Genomic DNA, 8,420 nt, shown 5'->3' on the forward strand with positions numbered 1-8,420 from the left:
CCCATCTTTTTTTTTTCATGGACCAAAAAATGTGTGTGAAACTGTGTGTGAGGGGGGAAGGGGACTATATTGCGGCCCTTGTTCACAGAACGATTCGTGGGAATTGAACACAATATAAAGAAATTTATAATCATTATTTTGAGTAATTTATCCATAGTAGGAACATATTGGATATGGGATGATGTTTAACCTCAGAGAATTTGTAAACACGGTAGATGTATACCAATGGGTCATGAGCTTTAAAGTCGCTGGGTGTATCATGCTTGATATCGCTAAATCATTTGGTATTTCCGATTTCCTCGAAATACAGAAGGCCTATATGTATAAACATTTTGGCCCTAATATGTTTGTTTATTTTGTTGTTGTTGTTTTTACAAATATGTCATGACCGGCCGCAACTGGGAGAGGCTAGGCTCCCCCCCCCCCCCGGCCCCGCACACACACATTTTTTTTGTGTGTGTGAAAATCTAGGGTCTGACATTTTGGGTCCCCATTTTTTTTTTTTTTTTTGGCAGGAAATATAGGATCTGGTACATAGTATTTATTCATACTTAATTACCATTGTTTGTTTGTTTTGCTTATGTTGTTTTGTTTTGTTTTATGTGGGGTTTTTTGTTTTGTTTTGTTTTGTTTTGTATTTTTTTGCTTTTCAGCCGATTTTGCTAGAGAAGCGCAGCAAAATGACCACCCCTCCCCCCCCCCCCCCCCCACCCCCATTCTGAACTAGAAACGAATCGACGTCGGCGCCTGGTTTCCATAAAGTCGGCCCCTCACTTTGAAAAACGTATAGCGCCGCCCTGTATGTATCACGAATGGTGTTTTCATAGAAAATTGATTCACTGTATAATAATTCGAGAAAAAAACAGTGTTGTATCATTGTTTTCTTCATCACGTAGAGAAGCTATGAACCAGGGGCGGATCCAGGAATTCTGTAAAGGGGGGGGGGGGGGGGCGTGACTAATATTTCTGGTGCCACTTCCGGGCTTCATTTCATTTTTTTCTTTTTATTTCTTTTGTTTTTAACGAAAAATAAAGAGGGCGTGCGCCGGTTGCGCCCCCCTCTGGATCCGCCACTGTGAACAGTAGTGTTTTGCACTCTATACAAGGACTGTCATAAAAAGTTATTATTATTGTTATTATTATTATTATTATTATTAGTAGTAGTATCATCATCATTATCATTATTATCATCATCATTGTTATCATTATCATTATTATCATCATCATTGTTATCATTATCATCGTCGTTATCATAATCAATGTTTCTGCTGAAAAGACACATATAGGGAACAACATTCACACAAGCCACGGTATAATGGGACAAGAGTGTCAGTTGACAGATGGGAATTTGAGACTGTCCTAATTCTCACACACTGACTTTTCCTGCATGATCGATCATTTCATTTTATCATCGTTTATTTGTTAACATTCATTCTTTTGACAACCTTCCCTTTGAAAGTCATAACACACTTCCGAAGGCATAACACATTTGTTCTCCCTATACATATATAATATACACATATCGAGTAAAATTAGGCAGTTCCAGAGTACTTTGCACCGTGGATCTTTTTTTCCCATGCGAAATAAACAAAAAGCAAGAAAATCATACAAACCGGATAGAAACAAAATATAAAATCAACAACTGCAACAGAACTGGCCTGAATCTTCTTATATGGATTGTGATCGTTACGTCTCTGATACAATGTTTATGTTTAAACATTACAATCTAAAAAGGAGAGGGTGTCGAGAAATATACTCATAGGTCAAACACCTTGAATCGTTACATACACAATTGGACACAGATGCTGCAAGGAAAGGACTCCCTAGAAGTGAACCTCTGTTTTCTTCCTTCTGCTTCCGATTGCTTAGTCGGTTTCAAAAGCCTTTGTGCGTTTTGTGTAGATTCTGATGCCCTCAATGAGCTCTGTCGTGAACAGTGTTGCTTCCCATGAGTTCACACGCAGCAAAGTGAAGCAGTTCTTATGGGAGGGCCGTGATGAAAATATGGCCGAGTATTTGATGGCCGAGCCCAGTAGGCTCACGCTATGCGGCTAGGACAGAGGGGGATGAATGACCCGATATGGGTGTGCAGGAGGCGGTGACCTTTTCAAGGCCTGCTATTGGCTCTAACTGCGTTAGCTTCGAGGGTTCGGCACGCCGCGGAACTGGTAAGCCGCTGTGTACTAGAGAGGGCGATATAGTAAATTTTTGTCCAGAGCCGTGTTTTTACCATAGCGTGAAGACTGTACAAGCTGAAATTCCATGATCATCGAGTGATAGATACTTCATGAAGCATTCATTTTATATTTTTTGACCAAATGTTAATCCTCTAATGATTAGTTGAAAGAGCTTCACGTGATGATTTATATATTTTCAACTATTTCTGAATGCTAGCCCGTTTGACGCCCCTGGTAGGTCCTCCTATTTGGAAAATGACGTCACTGTTTATGATGATATTCTTCAAAACATTCGTGCATTGTTACTGAAATAACGTCACGAAGTAATTGTGACATATAGCCATAGCGCGCTGCTTCGTACTGTCATCATCGTTACTGGTACACAGCATTATTTTGTGACATCACAAAACAATTCTGACATCGCGCGCTGCTTCGCGCGGTTAGGCTGGAAAATGTAACAAAGCAACCATATGACTCTGTGAAATGTAACTGAGCAATTGTGACATCACAAAACAATCCTGACATCGCGCGCTGCTTTGCACCGTTACTGTGTACTAGTATACAAATGATGCACAGGATAGAGTGTGTTAGTGAAGGTGCGGCGCGCTCGAGAGTATTGACAATGGTGCGACATGCACGAGGCGCATTTCACTAACGCCACGAAATAATCCTGTGCATCATTTGTTTTATAAAATGGGTCGAAAACTAACAGCATTATTCACGTACCTTTGTGGGTCAATACCAGTCAGCTACATGTAGCACTCGCTCAAAAGTCAAGATGTCCGAAGATGTTCGTCCCAAACATTTACGCACGTCGCACTCGGATATCCCCAAAGAGATTATACCTATAGAGTAAGTAGTCGCCATACGCGTGCGTACAAATAGTGCGTCCAAAATTGAAGAGGGAGCGCACACTCAGCTCCTGGCACTGGATCTAAGTCTACGTTCAAGTCATATCTTCTCATATCATATCTGGAATGATATGTTATTCTTCGTTACATATTTTCATTTTCAGAATCACAATGTGGTTAATTGTTTAAATATTAATTTCTACGATGATATCATATCATTTGAACCATTTGGTAGAGTCCAGACCTTCTTGTTGTTCGCAAAATAAATAGTGGAAACTTGGGTGTAGACTAGACAGTACTTGAGCATTATGACGTTTGTTTCGCGTACATTCCCAGTCATGCCATAAAATCAAACAACATCAGCACCGCTATGACGCTTAAATATGACCATTGTGACGTCACAATAAAACAACGCACGGTCACTGCGCCGAATATTCAATTCGAGCGCATAAAACAGTGCGCTGCCATCTAACTGATTAATAATTGTACAGGATCCGTGCAATGGCGGCTCCCACAACGCGAAATGGCAGCTCCCTCGCGCGGCTGCCTCCTCACTGGACTACGCCCTCTTGTGGTATAATCTCTTTGGATATCCCGCACATTAGTACTGTACGTGCGTATAAGAGTATACGTACGCCACGTGTTATGCACAAGAAAGGCCGCCGGCTGTTGTGGCAGCCCGAACTAGAAGTTGTTTACAGGATTGACAGCGCGTATAGTAGCGCGTGACGCACTTGTAACAACCGATTGAGTGCGCACTGCTAGTGTAAACATTGTGACGTACGTCAGGCCCCGGCCGTGCATTTACTAAGAAATTAATGCACGCTCACGTGACTCATTTCAGCGCTTCTAATTGGCTACATTCTTGAACCCATTTTATAATAAAATGTAACAAAGCAACTGTGACATCAAAAAGCAAATTTGACATCGCGCGCTGCTTCATACTGTCACTGCACTACTCTCTGAAAATGTAACAAACAATTGATTTGTGACATCACAAAACAATTCTGACATCGAGCGCTGCTTCGTACTGTCACGACTCTGTGAAAATGTAACAAAGCAATTATGACATCACAAAACAATTCTGACATCGCGCACTGCTTCGCACCATTACTGTGTAAAATGTAACAAAGCAGCTGTGGCATCACAAAGCAATTCTGACATCGCGCACTGCTTCGTACCGTCACTGTAGGATCCCTCCACAACATCGAATTCACAACTTCCTACCTACATTCCCCTTCTCTAGCATAAGTTTATAGTTTTCACTAAAATTCTCAAGGCAAAGCATCATTCACTCTAATAATGTGATGTGTTAGGAATGTATACCATGAGGAACTTACAATGATTTTAGATAGAAACACAAAAGCGCACTCCTCCTGAGTGTACCCAGCAAACACAGAACGTTTGAAGAACGTTTCCTAAACGTTTTTTTTTTTTTTTTTTAGGTTCCGTACTTTTTCGCATAAAATGGACGTTTTTAAAACATACATACAACGTCAAAGTGGGGACTTAGCATTTACCGCAAAGCACAGGTTTTTTGGAAAAATAATGTTTTAAAAACGTGAATGGACGTTTACTTACAAAATGTTTTTATTATGTCTGCAACGTCTTCGTCCTTTATAAACGTCCACAAAATGTTTTTATCAGGTCTGCTACGTCGACTTCGTCTTTAATGAACGTTTAAAAAACGTTTTTATTTGGTCCGCTGCATGTTCGTCATTAGTTTCTTTATCATGAATATTCATGCAATATTATGAATATTCAAATTAAGGTGTGTGTGATCTAATTTCAGTAACCATGTCTTCATGCATTACAACAATTTGATGGTATATAAAAGAATGTGATAGAGATTCATCCATTGTATAGCATTGTAAATATAAAAATAAATGTAATTTGGTTTTTTGTAAATAATTTAAAGTATTTTAGGTTTTTATAATTAAATTTTAGGCATATCTGAATAATTATATTTTTTGGAGCAAATTGCCCACCCGGCAGAGAGCTCCACAATCTAAAACAACAACAACAACATTCATCCATTGGGAAGAGGGTGTATTATAGGACATTAGGAACAGGTTAGGATAGGAATATGTAGGATTAGGATACATTAATCTCAGATTGTATGTCTACAATCTCATAACTACATATCTTTTTTTTTAATACCCTATATAAATAAATATTAGACATTCTGAAAAGGTTTTCTGGACGTTCTAGACGGATATGAAAAGTTCTCTAAACGTTCTCGAACGGGTCATAAGACTTTTTAGACGTTCTTAAAACGTTTTTTGAACTTTCTAGAGACGCTTTTCAAAGGTTTTGTGGACGTCCGCAGAACGTCCACAGAACGTTCTGAATATTCTTAAAAGGTTTTGCTGACTTCTATAACGTTCAAAAGGTGTTCTGCAGGTCCTTAAAAATTCCGAAAGGTTTTTTTATTGGTTTTCTAAACGTTAAAAAAAAGCTTTTATTACGTCCATTTGAAACGTTTTAAATACGTCGAAAACCTTGCACAAAAAGACGTTCTGATAACGTGTTGACAAAACGTCCAAATAATGAACTTGGAACGTTTCAAGAACGTTCAGAAAACGTCCTTGTGTTAGCTGGGTATGATGGGGTGAGGCAGTACTGTTTGATATGAGATTTTGTTCGGGGAAAAAAGGCATAATTACGTATATATAATATGAGATTTTAAAGGACAAGACAGAGTTTCAAAGTAAAATGATTAACCTATTTTGTACGTATATTATTATATTGAATGTAACCTAGCTGATAAGTATGCAATGAAATTGATCTGAATCCCATAGAATCAATAAATGATGATAGTGATTGTCTTTATTTACCCAGGGTATAGTATAACCTCTTCAGGGTCAAGAAAACATCGTGAGCAATAACATCTTATCCAATGACGTAAGTACTTAGCAGGACTCTAACTGGGACCTTCGCTCGAAAGTCAAGAGTCTTATATTACTTTGCCCCAGCATCTGTGCCCCACACACCATTAACTTGGGGAAAATAATATGATTGAGCTATGAATAAAGATGATTCAACGTTTTGCATACTTTAGTAGGAAAATATTCGAGACTGGTTTTGAGAAACATCATGAATGCCCCTTGACAAACACTGAGCATTCATTCGAAAGTTCTGTAAAAAAAGAAGAGTTATTCACATACGAACATGAATATTGGGCGTATAATCGGTTTATCATAACATTAGTGACAAATGAAATATACCCTGAGATGTTTTCCGTTAAATAAAAGGTAACAACTGCCCAAAACTATACTTCATACAAGAAAAATAACATAACATAACTTAATAAGTATTAAAAAGCATGTGATTTTCAACGATCAGCTTCTTGAAATTTGGTGATGTGCTGTCACGAATTAAAATCATTGGAAGACTTTAATCTTATACCTGCCCTACGATGAACATGTTTTTATCCCCTTGTCTCATCGAGTATGCAGTATGTGAGTAGACGCTTTTATATTGTTCACGCTTATTATTGCGTGAGTGGAACCCATACACATTATATATTACAAACCATTTCACATACAATCTGAGCATGTGTAGATAAGGGCATGTTGACCTTCTCTTGAAATTGATTTGCAAATGAGTACACTGAAAAAATGGCGGGAGATTCATGACAACAATACTATAAACATATTAGTTCTATGTATAAACGAACCAGGTACATAAACAATATTATCAGAATGTACATGTCAATGTGTATTACTTTAAACCAAATTAAACATAGATTTTAATTCATACAGCACTTTCAATTAAATTATCTCTTTTTTGCTTGGTTGTAACCGCTTTTCCGAGAGATTATTCTATGTTTTGTCAAGTTTGTGGTTCTCATAAGGTCAGTGCGGATTGACTAAGAGCGCTATACTGTAACCTGGCTTAGCCAAAATGGGCCCGGCCAAATGGGTTTGGAGTGGCCACACTTTTATGGTAACATGAATTCGTAGGAATTCTCGTCTTAAAACATTAGTACAATGGTAGTCAAAAATAACTCTTTGGTCATTTAGTGAATACGATTTCAAGAGGCATCCTGACTGTGCTGCTCAAACTGGCACTGGCTTCTTGCAAGCTAAGCAAAGGTTGACATTATTACGTAATAAGTATCCATTGTTAAATGAAAACCTCTTTCCTTGGATCACCAAAGGTAGTATTGTCTACTCTGCTGTCATGTACAATGTCAACAAAATAAGGGAAAGCTACGGCTCGTCTCATAGTAACAGATAGTCTTTACTTTGCAGACCCTGATACATTATATCTAATCTTGATGTAGTGCATGTAATTACATTTAACCTCTCTCTCTCTCTCTCTCTCTCTCTCTCGTGTTTCTTGTCGAATTGATATTCTTTATCAAGATACGTGGAATTTTGAGAAGCCAACACACTGCCCTTTACCACTTACTCTCGATATTTCACTTCTGATGCTGTTAAAGGTACATCTATTTAAAACTCTTTCTCGCATGGGAGGAATGATTCTTGAAGGTCCTGTTTACCTTTGGGAACAGTGACTTAACATTTTTTCAAGATATGACATTTAATGCATATGACCGTTATGTAGGTTTGTTGTACCACAAAACATCCTATCATATAACATTTTTGCAATAAAGCCTAAAATATTAGGAGATATCAGTATATTTCTCATTAAACCGTAACTGTATACGGTTTAGTCTGGAAATATTTTTTATTATAACTATTGTTCACATTTTGTGTATCTAACAATACTTAACATAGATTATACAAATCAAAATTTTCACAGTGGTTGTTTTTATCCCTAACTCACATTTTAGAACTATTTTAAAGCACTAATGCTGGGTTTTAGTTTTCTTCTGCAAATGGTAAATTATGCCTTTAAAGGGGATGGCTATTTATAGTAACTGTTCAGTGGGAATCAGTGGAAATGCTGGGGGATGATTATTCCAATCCTTGTGGGATTTATTTAAGAGTACATTATATATATATTGTTGTGTGAAAATTATTTGCTTCAGAATGGTCTCATGTTCAAGTAATGTGCAGTTTAATGTTTCCAGGATAGCATGCCTGTACAGTGACGGGGCATTAAACTGCACATTACTAATGAGACTGTTCTGAAGCAAATAATTTTCCCACAAGAATAGATACATAATGTACTCTTAAATGAATCCCACAAGAATTGTAACAATCATCCCCAGCATTTCCACTGATTCCCACTGATCAGTTACTAGCCATCCCCTTTAAGGTGATCCAAGATCAGTGTAATTAGGAAGATATAGATTTAAATAAAAGTGCGTTCGACTATATTAAGTACTGATGCTTGAAACCTGAAGTGATTAGTGCAGCAAATTTCCCATGTCCATAATACGTTCATTTTAATTGTACCTTTATTGGTACAAACGTATGAA

The sequence above is a fragment of the Diadema antillarum genome, unplaced genomic scaffold (genome assembly GCF_040938485.1).
Source record: "Diadema antillarum isolate AM-2024a unplaced genomic scaffold, OU_Dant_1.0 seq00001794_RagTag, whole genome shotgun sequence".
In the NCBI taxonomy this organism is placed as follows: domain Eukaryota; kingdom Metazoa; phylum Echinodermata; class Echinoidea; order Diadematoida; family Diadematidae; genus Diadema; species Diadema antillarum.